The following is a 20426-nucleotide window of genomic DNA, read 5'->3' as shown; positions in this document are numbered from 1 at the left end:
GCTTACTTCCCTCACAGGAAAATAGCCACTCACAGGAGACCTTGCCCACGCCCAGGATTACGGCTGCACAGGTGGAAGGTCAACTGAGGAAGATCTGTACCAGCAAGGCGGCTGGACCGGATGGAGTTTCCCCACGATTACTGAGGGCCTGTGCGACTGAGCTGGGAGAACCACTACAGCGCATCTTCAACATGAGCATGGAGCAGAGAAGAGTACCCAGACAGTGGAAAACATCCTGTATTGTCCCGGTACCGAAGAAACCACAACCAAAGGAGTTGAATGACTTCAGACCTGTTGCCTTGACGTCGCAAGTGATGAAGACCATGGAGCGGCTGATAATACAGAATCTGAGGCCACAAACCAGGCACGCCCAGGATCCTCTTCAGTTTGCGTATAAGGAGAAGGTGGGAGTGGAGGATGCTATCACGTATTTGCTGCACAAATCACTCTCTCACCTAGATGGGGTCAGTTGTGCTGTGAGGATTACATTCCTTGACTTCTCTAGTGCCTTTAACACCATCCAGCCCAAGATCTTAAGGCACAAACTAACGGAGATGGGAGTAGACTCTCACATGGTGGATTGGATAGTGGACTACTTGACAGATAGACCTCAGTATGTGCGGTTGGGAGACTGTAGGTCTGACACGGTGGTCAGCAGCACAGGAGCGCCGCAGGGAACCGTACTCTCTCCGGACCTGTTCACCCTGTACACATCAGACTTCCAATATAACTCGGAGTCCTGCCATGTGCAGAAGTTCGCTGATGACACGGCCATAGTGGGGTGTGTCAGGAATGGACAGGAGGAGGAGTATAGGAAACTGATACAGGACTTTGTGATATGGTGCAACTCAAACTACCTGCGTCTCAATATCACCAAGACCAAGGAGATGGTGGTGGACTTTAGGAGATCTAGGCCTCATATGGAGCCAGTGATCATTAATGGAGAATGTGTGGAGCAGGTTAAGACCTACAAGTATCTGGGAGTACAGTTAGACGAGAAGCTAGACTGGACTGCCAACACAGATGCCTTGTGCAGGAAGGCACAGAGTCGACTGTACTTCCTTAGAAGGTTGGCGTCATTCAATGTCTGTAGTGAGATGCTGAAGATGTTCTATAGGTCAGTTGTGGAGAGCGCCCTCTTCTTTGTGGTGGCGTGTTGGGGAGGAAGCATTAAGAAGAGGGACGCCTCACGTCTTAATAAGCTGGTAAAGAAGGCGGGCTCTGTCGTGGGCAAAGTACTGGAGAGTTTAACATCGGTAGCTGAGCGAAGGGCGCTGAGTAGGCTACGGTCAATTATGGATAACTCTGAACATCCTCTACATAGCACCATCCAGAGACAGAGAAGCAGTTTCAGCGACAGGTTACTATCGATGCAATGCTCCTCAGACAGGATGAAGAGGTCAATACTCCCCAATGCCATTAGGCTTTACAATTCAACTGCCAGGACTTAAGAACTTTTTAAAAGCTATTATTAATGCTTTTTGAGATAGTGATTTAGATGCATATCATATTTTTTTACTGAGTTAAGTATTGTATGTAATTAGTTTTGCTACAACAAGTGTATGGGACATTGGAAAAAAAGTTGAATTTCCCCATGGGGATGAATAAAGTATCTATCTATCTATCTATCTATCTATCTAAAGTTCCAAAAGGTGTGGGGACCCTTTCTTGAATATTTTCAGAATTCCCAGCCATTCTAAAGGTCTACCCTTTCTTCCTTTCCTTTGCACATAAATCCCTGAACTCCAGCACTTTCCAGTAAAATTCTGTGGACTCAGATTTGTAAACATACAACAGTCTGTGTATTAGGAAAATACACCTTCTCTATACCAATGCAGCTCTGTGGGGACAAAGGTTAGTTTAGTCCTTTTTGCTAATGCAATGATGGCTTGGAGTTGGGGTCTGGGAGAGGTGGGGAGGCAATCAAAGCATGATTGTACTATGGGTGTATCTCTTTCAAAGATGTGAATTGTACATTTGATACATTTGTTATGCACTGCACAAACTTCCTTTATACTATGCTCTCTTTATTTAAAAAAAACAATAAAAATATTGTTGAGAAAAAAACAGAAACCTGCCTGGCCAAACAAATTGTGTTACCATTGTGGCAAGGCCTCACATACTGTATACCAGACCAATGCAGATTTAAAGGTGAAACTTGTAGATAATTCAACAAATTAGGACACATAGAAAGGGAACGTTGGACAGAAAAAAAATAAGTGGACTGCACAGGGAAGAGAAAAAGATAAGAAGTCAAGTTTCAGTTTTTAAAAGTGCACTAATCTGAACAAGTGGCTTGGCAGAAAGGTTTTTCCAGAGTCTAAGGAATGCACTGCTAGCAATGTCATCAAAACACACTACACTGACACTGAATCAGAAGCTCACCAATTTCCTCCTTGCATATCACAATGCAGCACATTCTACAACCAACAACTCACCTGGGTTGTCCCTTGAGTTCACACTTGGATCTCTTAAAGGTCAGTCTGAGAAGAAGTAGGCAGGACAAACAGCTGAGACAAACTGAGGGCTCCTCAAACAAGGAGGTTCGATGTTTCACTCCTGAACAAGCTGTCCTGGCGAGGGACTACAGCAGTGGTTCCCAACGTGGGGCGTACGCCCCACAGGGGGGTAATTTGATTTTTAAAGGGGGCAATTCGAGAATGAGTTATTAACAGTGAATTTTTTCTAGTAAGTCTGTGTGAGTATGAGTGTGTGTGCGAGTTAATACATATGTGTATATACAGTATGCATACATAAAAATACTTGTGTGTATGTACATGTGTAATTGCGTATGTACTGTATATATAGTGTATCACCATCATTACAACCATCAAATGGCTTTCATAATTAAATTAATGAATTGACTGATGTAGGAAGGAACGAATGAACAAGTCCAAACGCGTAAGAAACTCGTACGAGGTCGCGCCAATTCTGCTTTTTGCAGTAGCTTTCGGTTCTTGGTGGTGTGAAGGAGTGTACATTGCGTCATCTCTTTTAAACGGTGTATCTGTCTTTGTATGCTGTAGAAACGAATCGGCATTGTTTTATTTATTTATTATTATTATTATTTTAATATCACAATGTTCTTTTTTTTACAATTTCTTAGTAATTTCTTCCTCAGAACTTTAACAGTCCTTTGGTTCTTTTATTTTTCTCTTTCATGAATGCCATGTTCTTTGGAAGCTTGTTTAAACCAAGTTAATTGTCTTTTAGGCTTCCTCCAGGTGAATAGGAGTTCACTTTTTGAATAATAAGAATTATATATCACCACAGGGGGCATCAGGATTTTAGAGGTGATTAGGTGGGGCATGGCCAAAAAAAGGTTGGGAACCACTGGACTACAGAGATGATCAAAAGTAGGTACTTGGAAAGATCAAGGGCAGAAATGGACCATTCTCCTACGCAGTGAAGATTACGTCTGATGTCATCTGGAGCTGACGCGTCAATCAGTTGAGGAGAGAAGAGTTAATTTTAAGAGAAAAAGGTGTCGAGAACTGTCAGAACCACTTCGTGCAGTCCCAGAGTCAACTCCTACAACCACCATCCTCACCTGGTGAGCAGAGAGACCCTCCTTGTCAAGAAAGATATTATCTAACAAGAGTAAGAAATCCTCTACAGTGATTAAATCTTTAGGTCTGATATTGAGTCGGAGTTTATAGCTAAGCAGGAAAGAGTGCTGCACATTTAATATTTAATATTTATTATTTGAGTAATATTGTAAATATATTGTTTGATTAAGTATTGTATGTTTGTATACATAATTCATTATAGGTTATATGCTAGAACTACATAAATGGCATATATCGTTATATCACCATGTCATATTCGTGCGCCTCACTAAGGTGAAAACGAAGTAGACACATTTATCCCCAGCTCTGCGTTTCTTTCTTTCGATTAATTTTTTGTTTTGGAGTTATAAAACATTACAGTAGCCATACCATTTTATCTGTTTTAAACATAACCACTATGTGCGTGGCTCTCTGAAGCTGAACGTTTTTACAAGCATATCACTCTGTTCTACTTCATCCAGTTCCTTCTTACCTTGATTCTTCAGATCATTCTGGTCTGGTCTCTGCTTCATAAAGACTGGATTTTCCTCTCAACTGATGTAAGACCATAAGACATAGGTGCAGAATTAGGCCATTTGGCCCATCAAGTCTACTCTGGCATTCCACATGGCTGATTTATTATCTCTCTCAACCCAATTCTCTTGCCTTCTTCCCATAACCTTTGATGCTTTTACTAATCAAGAGCCTATCAACCTTAGGCTTAAATATACCCAGTACTGCCATCTGTGGCAATGAATTACACAAATTCGTCAGCCTCTGTCTAAAGAAATTCCTCCCCACTTCTGTTCTAAAGGGACATCCTTCTATTCTGAGGCTGTGCCCTCTGGTCCTAGATGCCCCCCCATAGGAAACATCCTGTTCTTATCCACTGTCTAGGTGTTTCAATATTCAATAGATTTCAATGAGATCTCTCCCCACTCATTCTTCTAAAGTCCAGCAGGTACAGGCTCACAGTCATCAAACTTTCCTCATATGTTAATCCTATCATTCGCAGGATCATTCTTGTGAACCTCCTTTGGACATCCTTTCCTGGGTAAGGGGCCTAAATCCGCTCACAATACTCTGAGTGCAGTCAGATCAAAGCCTTATAAATCCTCAGCATTACATCCTTACTTTAGCATTTTAGTCCCTTCAAAATGAACGCTAACATTGCACTTTTCCTTCCTTACCACCGACTCAACCTGCAAGATAATCTTTGAGGAACCCTTTGAGGTCTCTTTGCGCCTCTGATTTCCGAATTTTTTCCATTTTTAGAAAATAGTGTACGCATTTATTCAATCTACTAAAGTGCATGACTATACACTTCCCTATCTACAAGTAGAACCTGTCACTTTTTTGCCCATTCTCCTAATCTGACAACATCCTTCCTTAGACTCCCTGTTTCCTCAACACAACCTGCCCCTCCACCTATCTTCCTTTCATCCACATGTATATACAGTATATAGGTTGATTAGGCATTATTGTTTGTTAAAATAATTAACTATGGGTTATATGTAAAAATATGTTAATTTTGTGCATCATCACGCTACCATGTGACAAGTACACGCCTCGCTTAAAGTAAACTCAAAGTAAATCCACATTACAGACGCTGTGTTTTCCTTTGAATTAAGTTAATGTTTTGAAATTCCAAAATGTAACAGCATACTTGGCAACAAAGCCATTAATTCTGTCATCCATGTCACTGACATACACTCAGTGACAACTTTATTAAGTACATCTACCCTACTCAATTTATTCTAAGACTAAGCACAGCTCTAATGCCAGTTTGTTGATGACATCACTGTCTTTTGCAGAATCAAAGTTGGCAACGAAGCAGCATTATAGGAGGGAGATTGAAAATCTGGTTGAGTGGTGCAACAACCTCTCGCTCAATGTCAGCAAGACCAAGGACAAGATTATTGACTTCAGGAGGAGGAAACCAGAGGTCTGTGAGCCAGTCCTCAGATGTGGAGAGGATCAGCAACTTTAAATTCCTCAGTGTTATCATCTCAGAGGATCTGTCCAGGGACAGCACGTAAGTGCAATTACGAAGAAAGCATGACAGTGTCTCTTCTTCCTTGGGTATTTGTGAGGATTCAGCATAACAGGTACAACTTTGACTAATGTCTACAGGCGTGGGGTACAGAGCATATTGACTGGCTGCATCACAGCCTGATATAGAAATGTCAGTGCCCTTGAATGGAAAATCCTCCAAGAGGTAGCCCATCAATGATTAAGCACTCCCCACCATTGAGCACATCTACAGGGAGAGTTGTTGCAGGAAAACAGCATCCATCATCAGGGACCCTCACCAACCAGGTCATGCTTTCTTTTTGCTGCTGCCATCAGGAAGAAGGAACAGGAGCCTCAGGACTCATACCACTAGGTTCAAGAACAGTTGTTACCACTCCATCATCGGGCTACTGAACCAGAGGGGATAACTTCATTCAACTTCACTTGCCCCATCACAGAACTGTTCCCACAACCTATAGACTCACTCTCAGGGACACCAACTCAAGTTCTCAACATTCATTGCTTATTTATTTATTTGTTTGTTGGTTTATTTATTATTACTAATTTTTCCCTTCTTTTGTATTTGCGTAGTTTATGTCTTTTGCACGCTGGTTGTCTGCCTTATTTGGCGAGGTCCTTCATTGATTCTATTATGGTTATCAGATTTATTGAGTATGCCTGCAAGAAAATGAATCTCAGGGTTTAATATGGAGACATATATATATATATATATATATATACTTAAATAATAAGTTTACTTTGAAGTTTGTACTGTACACCTGCTCATTAATACAAATATCTTATCGGCCAATTATCTGGTGGGAACTCAATTCATACATGATCAAGAGGTTCAGTTGTTGTTCAGACCAAACATCAGAATAGGGAAGAAGTTTGATCCAAGTGACTTTCACCATGGAATGATTGTTGGTGCCAGATTGGGTTATTTAAATATCTTAGAAACAGCTGATCTCCTGGGATTTTCACATGCAACAGTCTCTAGGGTTCACAGAGAACGATATGAAAAACAAAAAACATCCAGTGAGCAGCAGTCCTGTTGGTAAAAAAAGTGCCTTGTTAACAAGAAAGATCAGAGGAGAATGGCCGGACTAGTTCAAGCTGACAGGAAGACAACAATAACTCAAATAATTTTGCATTACAACAGTGCTGTGCAGAAGAGCATCTTTAAATGCACAAATAGCCGAACCTTGAAGTGGATGAGCTACAGCAGCAGAAGACAACAAACATACACTCAGTGGCACAGTGGCCGCTTTATTTGGTACAGAAGATACCCGATAAAGTGGCCACAGGATGTATAATGTAAGAAGTGGGCTCAACACAGATCTCTGCGGAATACCTCTAATCACTAGCAGCCAACTAGAAAAGGCCGCCTTTATACCCACTACTTGCCTCCTGACAGTCAGCCAATCTTCTATCCATGCTCGTATCTTTCCTGTAATATTTTGGCCTCTTACCATGTTTAGCAACCTCATGTGCGGCACCTTGCCAAAGGCCTTCTGAAAATCCAAGTAAACAACATCCACTGACTCTCTGTTGTCTATCCTCAAAGAATTCCATTAGATTTGTCAGATAATATTTCCTTTTAAGGAAAACATGCCGCCTTTGGCGTATTTTATCAGGTGTCTCCAAGTACCCTGAAACCTCACTTTACTGTAATAATGGGCTCCAACATCTTCCCAACAACTGAAGTCAGGCTAAATGGCACATAATTTCCTGTCTTTTGCATCCCTCCCTTCTAAAAGATTTAAGTGACTTCTGCAATTTTCCAGTTCTCCAGAACCAATCTCGAATTTAGTGATTCTTGAAAGATCATTACTAATGCCTTCACAATCTCTTCAGCTGCCTCTTTCAGAACCTTGAGATGGAGTCCATCTGGTCCAGGTGACTGATCCATCTTCAGATCTTTCAACTTCCCAAGCACCTCTCCTTAGTAATAGTAATTCCTTATTCCTGCCCCCGACACATCTGAATTTCTGGCATACTGCTGGCATCTTCCACAATGAAAACTGATACAAAGTACTTTAAGTTTATCCGCCATTCCTTTGTTCCTCATCACTGCCATTTTCAATAGCCACTCCCACCTCTCTTTTACTCTTTATATATCTTAAAATATTCTTTGTGGCAGTGGAGATAGATATTCCTGAGCAATGATGTGTCAAGATGAACCTTTGAAATATCAGTGAATAAACTTTCATTAAAGCTGGCTGATGTAATTCTTCCTGTTAAAGTTGGCCAGTTTTCATAGCTTGCTGCAAAATGGGAAAATGTATTCACTGACTGGAGTGTTGCATAGTGCATTGCCATGCTGTCTTCTCACTGCTGCCATCAGGAAGAAAGTACAAGTGCCTCAGGACCCACACCACCAGGTTCAGGAACAGTTATTACTCCTCAGCCATCAGGCTCTTGAACCAGAGGTGATACTTTCCCCACCATTAAACTGCTCCCACAATAGTTCAAGGACTCTTCCTCACGTTTGATATTAATTGATTATTTGTTATTATTATTATTATTTTCTTTTTGCATTTGCATAGTTTGTTGTTTTTGGCACATAGGTTGTTTGTCCATCCTGTTGTGTCCGGTCTTTCATTGATTATACTTTGCTTCTTGTATTTACTTTGAATGTCCACAAGAAAATGAATCTCAGGGTTACATATGTGTACTTTGATAATAAATTTACTATGCATTTTGTTCACCCAAGTTGATTTACAATTAGATTGTGTTTTCATGGTCAACAGAAAGAATGGTATCTAGGTAGACTTGCAAGAGCAGGTTTGCAGTAATGTCTTTTTTCACTTGACTAATTAACACCTTTACTCAATATGTACTGGCAATAACACATAGGTAGCAAGCAACAGTGTTGTGTTATGTATTCTTGGCAGAATATTCTATTTGTTGCTGTGACTGCGTGTGGCATGGATACTGTAAAATCCCAGTTCCTCGATGTCTGAATGAACTTCCAAACAATGATATATTCCTTCTTCTTGCCATTGCAAAGTATTCCCAAACATTTTTTCTGTTACTTGCCTCTGACATAGATATGCATGCTGTCAAAAGTTAATGGAAATACGGTAGATTCCGGTTATTTTGGACACATTGAGACCAGTACATTTTGGCCCAAATAAGCAGCCACCACAATTAGCTGAAGTTTCATGAAAATAGCTAAAAAGGAATAAAAAACATAAACTGCCTTTTACCTGAATAACAAATTATTCATTTAAATTAAATACGGAACAAATTGGAGCACCACCAATACCACTACACTATTATAAAACTGTGCACTGGTTCCAAATAATTATTAAGACCATAGACTATAAGACTAGGAGCAGAATTACGCCATTCAGCATACCGAGTTTGTTCCACCAGTCCATCATGGCTGATCCCAGATCCACTCAAAACCCATATACACCTGCTTTCTCACCATATGCTTTGATGCCCTGATCGATCAGGAAACTATCAACACCCACCTTAAATATAGCCATGGACTTGGCCTCCACTATAGTCTGTGGTAGAGCATTCCACAGATTCACTACCCTCTGGCTAAAAATATTACTCCTTACCTCTGTTCTAAAAGGTCACCCCTCAATTTTGAGACTGTGCCCTCTAGTTCTGGATACCCCCACCATAGGAAACATCCTCTCAATATCTAGTCCTTTCAACATTTGGTAGGTTTCAATGAGGCCCTCGCCTATTCTAAATTCCAGTGAGTAGTGGCGCAAAGCTGCCAAACAAATACTCCTCATATGTTAACCCCTTCATTCCCAGAATCATCCTCATGAACCTGCTCTGGACTTCCTCCAAAGACAACACATCGATGGAAGAACTCATTCAGTGTATGCTGCCGTGACCTTTTGGTTGACTAAACGAACAAAATCAGCACAGTTCAGATAATTGACTGTCTTCCTACAATGCCCTCTACAATTACATCCTCCAAATCTTCAATTTCATTGTAACATTCAAGGTGATTGTCATAGTTCCAAACTTGAAGTGTGAAATCATTTCATTTTCACTCCCGGTCGTTTCTGGCATCTCCAAGCCTGAATGTTTGAAACCACAGTGAGCAAAACAGTTCTGAATTGTCTTACTGCCTACTTCTTACCATTGCTCAGTGAGAGGTATCGTTGCTTTTTGAACACAAGTACACGCAACTGACACTATTTAAAAACCATTCGCTCTAAAGGCTGATTTAGTCTTCTGCGTACGGGCTATGCCGTAGCCTACGCCATAGACCTGATTTATACTTCTGCGTATGTTGGTGTGTCTGCGTCACTCCACAAATCACCGCCAAAATGCTGGTTGGCGGTGGGGTTTTGATGCCACTGTGTTGAGTTTCCTCGTGAGAGACATGGACGAGGAAATGCATTTCAAATATTTTCGGATGTCGGCAGGTAGATTTGGCGATTTGGTTCATTGTCTCCAACCGTTTATTTTGCATCGGTGTACGCACAGCCAACAGACGTGGCGGAGAAGAAGCTACCGGAAATGCGTAGGAGGAAATGCGATGCTACCAAGCGGACCAATCACAGTTGTTGTGGTCTGCGTTGCTGCGATGCGTGAGTTACTTTTTCGGGGAGGTGAACGTCACCCTATGGCGTAGGGTACGCGGTACCTACTGCATAAATTCGATGCAGAAGTATAAATCAGGCTTAAGCAAGCTACACAGGTACACATGACTGACGCCAGTTTGAAACTGTTCAGCAACAATCTCATATCCAGATTAAGCAGCATAGTGTCCCAATTAAATGAAGGGAACCCTAGTTATTTCCTCGATTAGCTTTTGTTCTTTAAGAGTTGTTCCAAATAAGCAGCTGTCCCAATTAACAGATGACCCAGTTAACTGATGGCCCAATAAATCCGAATCCAGTGTTTAATGTAAATGAAAAACACTGTGGTGAGCAATGGCCATAGCAAATTACTTTCAGCAGTACTCGTTGGAGTCAAGTTTTGTAACCCTCGTCTCTGCTGTGGTCCTCAAACCACAAAATTCAGCTTTATCAGCCACTTGGGTGGATGGAATTCTCTGACATTCTGGGATGCTACTTCCACTGATATAACAATCTTTGATGCAAATATGAATGTCAAGATTTGTGTTCAGCAGCTTTCATTCATCCTGCAGTCAGCACACAAAGCTATCACGCCATTCATAATTTATAGGACACCAAAATTGCAATGCTACAGGTCCTTTAATGAAACTGTACTAACTAATTGTCTCACTCTGCTTCTGATTACCTGTCAAGTTTCTAGTTTTTGGTTATTCCTAAGGACATTGAATGACAGTAGTTCTCTAGTTTCTGCACAACATCTGTAAACAAGACATTCTTTGCACTGTGTGATGTGCAAAAATTTGCCCTTGTGCTAACAGCTCTGAGGCCAGTCTCAGTCAGGAGAGTTTTCAATGCTCATACATCACATCATTTTGTGCTGTCAGGATATCATCTTCTCTCTCCATTTCCACAATGCTGCACTCTATAAAGAATACATTCTTTTGTTCAATGTATGGGTTGAACATTTCACTAGCTCTGCTATACCTGGCTAACTTCCTAATGTAGCCAATCAGAGCAACCATATAATCCCATTTCTATTCTACAGTGACACAGCTAGACATGAGGAACGGATCGATCTAGTAATAAGTCCATGCTAATACCCCTTATTGCTGTTGCTTACTCTGCTCTTGCCAGTACATGTATGGCCTCAGAGAACCAAGACTCTGAGCTCTCACAGAAAAAAAACAATCCAAAAATCAGCTCTTATGGACAAAATTAACCTCCACTGCATCATTCAGTCTCTAATCAACCGTCTCCAAGCAACTTCAACACAGCAAGAGCTGTTCCAAACAACTGTTGTTCAAATCTGCAAGCAATTTTAAGTACCCCAAGTGCTGAGCTTTACTCTGCCGTTCAAACCTAGTTTTCCAGTACGTGACTAACATTGGGTGTTGTTTGCATTTATTTCTATCAGTTTCATACGAGGAATTAGCTTGCATGAGGAGTGAAATCACCTCAGTGTGATCTGTAAGGTTTGACCACGTGGACAATATGGGCCAAACCAAATATTACATTATGCCCTAGGCACACGAGAAGATTGGGTTTGTGTTTCACGATCAATTTTATGCTACAATTTGTTCACTTAGAGCATAAAAATTGCAGGTTATGCATTTACATTTCAAGGCTCATGTGCCACTGATAAGACAGGAACAAAAGAACATCAAGCAACTGAACTCTGAAAGTCATTTGAGAACACCCCAGTAGTTAAATGGAACATTTGTTTGTGTAGCCTTTCCCATGCATTCTAATAGAGAGAAAACCACAGCCACACAGCAGCTGTTAAAGTGGATTGTTTAATTTACAGCCATGAATGAAACCAATGTGTTAATGGGTTGGCAGATGTATGATTATTCATTAACTTGTGCTGTGTCTACATAACAGAGTCAAGCTCAATTTATTTCATTCTATCCTACACTTGTGGAAAGGAGAGCAATACGGAACTAGAAATATCTGGTATCTGATTAGGTATACAATGAAGATATGCATTGGAAAATCGGAGTCCCAGAGAAAGATGTTTGAATAGAAACTCATGATTCAAGTTCCTAGCCTTAAAGGTGAATTAACCCAAATTAATTTCCAAGGAAAATAATCAGAGGGAAATTTCTATATTGAAGAAATATAATGAATGTTGGGTAGATGTTAGGTAGAAAGGAGAATGCTGAGCTTCTATGAAGTAGAAAGCAGAGAGCATAACGAACATTGTATGTTGCATAAAACCATAGCGACACCATTATGATAGTACGTGTAAAGTCACTCAATTCAGAAGTTTTCAAACACGTGCTCTCTCTGTATAAAGCTATTTTGGTTTATATTGTCATTCAAACTAGAGGAGTTGAAAATGGGATAACAGCTCATATACAGTCTCTTTAAGTCTCCTTCAGGATACTAAACTATATTTCTCACTTAAATTAGATTGCATTTACATAAAACACAATGAAACCTCAAAACTAATACTTCCATATTTACATTGCCAATCTTTGCTTGTTGTAAATGAGTGCAAGTCATTTTATGTTAAAAAAAAATCACTAATAACGATTCTATTAAGGGGTACTTTTCTCCATTGTACCACTGTTTAGAAGATTTTCACCTTCTTTAAAATGACAAAGTGGACCTCTGGCATCATAAAATCACATAAAATAAACACAGATTAGTCTCCTTCACCATGACTGATTTTGCTAACCCAGTTCTCCTGCCTTCTCTCCATATCCCTTATTACCAGTCAAGAACCTATCAATCTCTGTCTTAAATACAGCCAATGACTTGGCCTCCACAGCCTTCTGGAGTAACAGATTCCGCAGATTCAAAATCCTCTGGTTGAAGAAATTCCTACTCATTTCAGTTTTAAAGGTACTTCCCTTTATTCTGAAACTGTGGTCTCAGATCTTAGATTCTGCTACAAATGGAAACATTCTCTCCACATCCATTCTTTTCAGGCCTTTCAGAATCCAATAGGTTTCAATGAACCTCCCCTCACCCCTCCATCCCTCTGAATGCCATGAATACTTACATAATGCATAATGCTACCTCAAATACATGTTACAAACACAAGATGTTCTGCAGATGCTGGAAATCCAGAGCAACACCCATCTCTACTAAGTGCTGAAGGAACTCAGCAGGTCAGACAGCATCCATGGAAATGTATGAACAGTTGACGATTAAGTGTTGCTCAAGCACATGTTGTTCCTTTTGCCTTGCAATGCATAGAAAATAATGTAGCACTAAGTTCTCCTGGTAGAAGACCTCTGTTTGAACCTTTTCGCTTCATGGAGAACAGTACTAACTTTTTCAACCTCTCCAGGCAAATGAAATCAGTGGTACAGCTTTATAGATCTTCTCTAACTATCTCTTAGACCTTAATATTGTTCCAGAAAAGTGATTCCCAGATTTGTGCATAATAATCTTTGTGAGACCTGAACAACCATTTATAAAATTGTAGCATTATCGCCCTGTTTTATCTTCTGTTTCTCTACTTATAAGCTCACATCCAGTTTTCGTCCCACATGTCCCACTGTCTCTGAGGATTTAGAAATGGGCACCAAGGTCTCCCTGTTCAATTGCTCTTTTCAAAATGATGCCATTTTTACTAGACAGTATTTCCATATTAATCCTCAGAAAATGCATCACGTCGCACTTCATTGAACTCCATCTGCCATGCTTCTGTCCATTTCCAGTCTGTCTATGTCATCCTAAAGCTGATAACAATCCTCTTACCGCAGTGCAGTGAAGTGTACCTAGATGCATCACAGGAGAATTACAGGAGCATGTAATATGAAAAACTCCAGGCTAAAAACATTGCCTGTTATTCCCATGGGAGTTTCTTTCCTGACCCATCTAGTCAATCCTCTATGGAAATATTTTGTAAATTAACATAGGCTTCCTTACAATTTCTTTCATCAGCAGTTATTATCATACCAGCTCCTGGAATGGGCTAATATTGACATTGAGCGACAGCGTCAAATATGTGATGTTGGCTTGGCTGCCCATTCACTTCCCTAATGTTTCCCTATTTACTTCCATGATCACAAAAGGTCAATATCCTCATTAGGGAAGCCATCCTGCCCATAGGAGCATATTGTGTGTTAAAATGTGGATACATTGATAGATGTGGAAATCCAGCTGGGTCCAATGGACGGGAAGATTTTGGCAAGGGGAATGGATCCATGTGGGGAGAATTGTTATCAACTGGCAGAAAATGTCCATTACTGAAGGCTTGGGCAATTGGATAATATCTGATAACTGCAGTCATCTGAGCCGCTTGTTCAGCAGGCAGTTCTTCATCTCTGGTGTTTAGATTCATCTTGTTCTGTAGGGGCATGTTGTCATTCTACACACAGCTGCACCAATCATAGTTCTCTTTTAACAAGGGAGAAACAGGACAGAATTTATCTGAAAGAAATTTCTGTCTGCCTGCACTCTTGGGAGTAACAGTTCTTAAAGGGACTGTCAATGTTTTCCTTTTCTTCAGCCATTGTCCATTAAAACCACAGATTTTCAACAGTGGACAAGACTCACCCATGGAAGCTTTCTAATTCCATGAAATCACTCAAACAGGTCACTCATTGCTCACAAGTAATCCATGAGCAGTGACGTCCACAGGTAATGTTTGGAATTGCTTCTTCATGTAAATCTTATGACATTGTGCTCCAACCATTCTTTGATGTGTAGTATTATCCTGTATCTTAAGTTTTACACATTTGGATCTTTATTTTCAGATAGATTTGCAATTTAAATCCCACCCAAAAGAGGTTAGAAAGATTATTTCCTCTTGAGATGCTGACCATATTACAGAATTTAATCTTCATGAGGAAGAGGTATCGCAGGGACAATAAGAAATTTTAATGGTCATTTACATCACTGCTCTCAGACACATCCATGTATGGATGCACTCTGGTGGAGTTTTGCAAAATACAAAGTATGTATAGCACTGTAAAGAAGTGTTGGAGTACACACCAATCCTCAAAGAGGGACCAGAAGTGGAGAGAGTGAGCAGCTTCAAATTCCTGGGTGTCAAGATCTCTGAGGATCTTACCTGGTCCCAACACATTGATGTGGTCATAAAGAAGGCAAGATAGTTGCTATACTTTATTAGGAGTTTGTACATCTAGGAAGGAAAGAGATTCCATTCTATTAAAATGTGGCTTATATTTGCCCAAAGACAACTGATCATGGCCTCTGCTTTTCCAGCAGTGATAGCTATGAAAGCCGCTATCTTGCACTCTGCCACGGTTTAGTGTATGTCACAAATAGGGTTGACACTAACTTCCAGGCTGGTAAAGATTTTTCCTGAGCTCCATGTTCAGCCCTGTACCAAGCTCCCTTGCACTGAATGTACACCTGCAGACAGATTTCCCAAGATACCTCACACTTCCACTGACCAATGAACATGCACTTCCTTTGAAATCCTGACCTGATTCTATGCTGCAGGATCATTGTGTGATCTCATTCTCTGGTGATTGGCACCTGTACTGTGCTTGTCTCTATCAGAGCAGACTAAAACAGCTCCTGCTGAAACATCTAATTTTAATTATAATCTAATTATTTAAATAACCTGCTACTTAAATACGTAAAGTAGATCCAAGTCAAAGTAATTACAAATTAATCTGAATTCAAGCCAAATCTATTTACTGAACATAAAGTAGCTTTCAAATATTTCAGCTGTAGTTAGATTAAATAAATGTTATTGAATAAATAAATAAATAGTAATTAGTAATGTCAGTAGCAGGCTGGGTGTCAAAGTAGTGATAGTGTGGAGCCTGTAAAACGATGCATGGTTACTACATCATTAGATGTGACTCTTCTCAGAGATAATCCCACAAAGGATATTCTCAAGAGACCCCAGTTGACCCATAAGAGAAAGAATTTGAGGACTATTTTTTCCCACGTTTAATTATGTGCAGGAGCAAAGTGCAAACATGGAAGGTGAAGAAGTCCTTGACAGTCAAAAGGGCAGGGAAGACTGACAACAAATATTTTTACCCAACAGTACATCAAGTACATTGTGGCATTTTCATATTGTGGAGGGCTCCACAGACACTGATCTTATCTAATAAGCACAATGGATTTGACATATTGTTGGGTAAAAATAATTGGTCTCGGTCATGAAGAAATGGGAGAATGTCCAAATCTAGTTCAGGGGATTCAATAGTTATAAAGATAAAGGGCATTTTCTATGCCTTTCTCTGTGCATTTTTTTATATAGAGGTAAAACAGAAAGGAATTTACTGTAATACAGTTTCTCTTGGTCCTTTTAAGTGCGACATTACTTAGAGGGAGTATTGATGTTTACAATTTCTATCTGTCACTATACTTTAATCACAATTTGTCAACATTGAAGTGAGTTCTGCCGCAACGGATGTGACTTGCCATGAAAGCTTTCAGTTTTTGGGATATTGCCCAAATTGGTCATGCGTTGCCAAAAACAGCATGTGTTAATGTCCATGCCTTTGAATTGTTGCTTCTTGTAAATCTTGTGTCATCATTTGTTTCTGTGGGGTAATCCTTCATCTTCATCAATATTTTGGTTCATTCGCTTTTTTTTGAACACATGTTTTTGCATTTTTAGTCCCACCACCAAAAGAAGTTAGAAAATCGTGGTTAAGTTCTCCACCTAGTGTATTGCCAGGATGAAGGAAGCCTTAATCCCATTGGAAAAGAAAGGGGAAGATCCAGCCATTATTGTCCAATTCACAGCCAATCTTGTAGAGATGGAAGTCTTGGCCTGAAAGATCAACTGTTTACTTCCCTCCATAGATGCCACTTGACTTCTTAAAGTCTTCCAGAGCTTTGTGTGTGTTGCTCAAGATTTCCAGCATCTGCAGGATTTCTTGTGTCTCAGTGATAGAAGAAGGAGGTTCTGCCAGAAAATTAGATATTTAAGGGTAATAATCTCTGGATTATTGCCCAAACCATGTGCAAACTGATGTAGACTGGGATGATTAACAAGCTCCTAAAGGAGTACATGAGAGAGAGGGACAGCATCCTATTGACACCCACAGCAGGCAAGAAGTATGTATACCTCTATGATATGCTTTTCTTCAACTGATCTGCGACTAGTTTCTCAGACAAATGGTTCAAAATGTTTGTGCAAAGTAATTGTGGTAGGAATCTGGGTGGAGTTGTGGTTGCAGGGAGGGGTCATATAGAAATTCAACCAGCCCAAAGGAGTAAGAAAACATTGAGAAGGAAGTCCAAGCCTTCAATAGTGCCAACGGTAATATAAACCAGAAGATAAAAAAGTGAAGTACTACCAAAATACTTGATCAAAATACAATAGAAATGATAAAAACAAAATATATTTCATTAATTCAACTTCAGCCATAACAACAAACACTGACAATAGCATCCAACCAGATTCAGTGGGGAAAGAGCGAATGCATTCTTTTTCCCAGGGACAGGGAACCAAAAATGGAGGTCACAGATATAAGGTGAGAGGGGAAAGATTTAGAAGGACCTAAGGAGCAAAGGGCCATATGTATTATGGAACAAACTGCCGTAGAAAGTAGTTGAGGCTGGTAATAATAACTACATTTAAATACTAAAAAGATCCCAAGACTTTGATGGAATACTTTATTGATCTCCAGATAGCATTTATAACGTTGTAGGAGACATTGACTTTTATAAGTCTGTAAGAGATATGAACATGCAAAGCAGAGAGGCTGTTTGCAAACTTAGAACCTTGCAAGTTGATCACAAATGGTTGCTTTTATTTAGAATTATATTTATGGAAATTAACCTATTACACTTCCCTCTGAGTTGAATTGTGCCACTTGGAAAATTAACTTAGCAACTCTTGTTTTAAGTCACATTTCTGCTAAATCTTAGTGGACACTTACTTCTCACTTAAGACATTTTTGAGAAAAATGAGTCTGCAAATTTGCAATGCACTGTGATCATGTGAACCTCCAAGCCCAGATCTTTTGAGCCCCAGCTTCCAATCTCATGACTCCCAAACTGCAATCTCACATAGGCCAAGCCTCCAAATACAATCTTCATGCAATCATTTCAAAGCCACTAGGCCTAGATTTTTTTTAACTACGATCTACAATCACATGGCATTTCATGCCCTTGCTCACAAACTTCAGGCTCTGATCCTGTAACACTAGGTCCATGAACCTTTAGCCCTGATCTCATGTCTCCCATGCTCTGATCACACAATTCGGTGAAAGGCAGTTCCTCGTCCCAGCGGTTTGTGACTAGTGGTGTGCCTCAGGGGTCAGTGCTGGGACCATTTTTGTTTGTCATCTATATTAATGATTTAGATAATAATGTATAAGGCATGATTAGTAATTTTGCAGATGGCAATAAAGTTGGTTGTACACTGGACTGTGAAAAACGCTATAAAAGAAATTACAGGGGAAATCCTGATCAGCTGAATAGGTTGACAGAGGAATGACAAATGGAGTTTACTTCAGATAAATGGAGATATTACATAATAACATAAGAACAGAAGGAATAGGAGCAGGCGTAGACCATCTGGCTGATCTGGCCATGGACTCATCTCCCCCTACCTGCCTTTTCTTCATAATCCTTAATTCCCCTCCTATGCAAAAATTTATCCAGCGTTGTCTTAAATATACTTACTGAGGTAGCCTCCACCGCATTTTGGAAAGTCAAACCAAGGTAGGGCTTTCAAGGGCTTTCAAGTGAATGGTAAGACTCTGGGGATCATTGTATAATGGACTGACCTTAGAGTTCAAGTACATGATTCCCTGAAAGTAGAATCACTGGTTAAGAAGGCTCTTGGCATGCTGGCTTTTATCAGTCAGGGCATTGAGTATAATAGCTTGAAAATTAAGGTGCAATTGTACAGGACATGGTTGAGACTGGAGTTGGATTATTGTCTTGAGTTTTGGTCGCCCTGCTGTAGAAACCTGTTATACTGGAACCTGCAGAAACTATTTGCAAAAATACTTGCCAGGACTTGAGGGACTGAGTTGTTGGAAGAGGGTGATCAAGCTTGGATTTTAATCCGTAGGAGCACAGGAGACTAAGAGTTGATCCTATTGAGATGTACAAAATCATGAGAGGCATAGATAGGATGAATGCATTCAGTCTTCTTCCTAGGACAGAGGAATCAAGAACTAGAGGGCATATGTTTAAGGTGAGAGGGGAAAGGTTTAATAGGAACTTGAAGGACAAGTTTTTTTTCACGTAAAGGGTGGTGTCTATGTGAAATGAGCTGCCAAATGAAATGTTTGAGGGAGGTACAATAACAGCTATTAAAAGACAGCTGGACAAGTACATGACTAGGAAAGGGTTTAGAAGATTATTGGCCAAATGCCAGCAAAAGGGTCTAGTTTGGATGAGCATCTTGGTTGGCATGGATCAGCTTAGTCGAAGAGCCTATTCCTGTTCTGTATGACTTAATGACTCCATAACTTCCAGACCTCAATTTCTCAACTCTAAGCCCAGATCATATGGATCTGATGAAGTAACTCATGAATCACTAAATCTCTTGGCTCCCAGGCTCTGTTCCCATGAACTTGACCCTGGTCCCATGAACTTGAAGAGCCAATCTCACAATATCATCCAACTGCCCAAAACATGTCACTGCCTTGCTGCCCCTCAAAGATTAACTTGGCAATGTGCCTTTCTTTGACTTGGCGACCCTCTCCCTACATCTCTCACCCCCATTCTCTCCACTGATCAGTGATCACTCCTTATCCAGAATCCCCACTTCCCTCCATAAGCAGTGATTTAATGTCTGCTACTGGAGTGGACAAAATCAAAGACTGAAAGGGGGGCAGCAACTCCCACCCCTTCATTCAATTCTCCACTTTCCCCACGCCAGTAGCAGACCTTAACACCCACAGCCCCGGCCTCATGTATTTGTCTTCTCATTCCTGCACTAGTCCAGACCCTGAAGGAATAAACTTACCCTTGTCTTACTGCATGGAATAGGCCTCAGTTTTCAAGTGAACCCATATGGGCACCATTATTATTAGAAATCAATTTGTTGATGGAATACAGTGGCAGCCTGGTCAATGAAAGAAATGATAGGCCTTCATCAGAGGCCATATGGATGAACTTGGATGAACCTGCACTAATTTGGGAGCACAACATGGATTTAAAAAGGGCATGGTTTTAAGCCCTTCTCTCCACTGAGCGTTCCAAACATCAAGACCCATTTATCCATGCTAATCCATTCATCTTTAAAATTTTTCCCTATATTCCCTTCAACTCTTCCAGATCCGATTACTCACATACATATGGGGGGATGTCAGGGGATGGTTAGGGATGTCGGATGAAACCAGAACACCCAGAGGAAATCCATGTGGTCACAGGGAGAACATGCAAACTCTACATG

This window comes from Hemitrygon akajei, chromosome 23 (assembly GCF_048418815.1).
Source record: "Hemitrygon akajei chromosome 23, sHemAka1.3, whole genome shotgun sequence".
In the NCBI taxonomy this organism is placed as follows: domain Eukaryota; kingdom Metazoa; phylum Chordata; class Chondrichthyes; order Myliobatiformes; family Dasyatidae; genus Hemitrygon; species Hemitrygon akajei.
Note: the sequence above shows the minus strand (reverse complement) of the source record.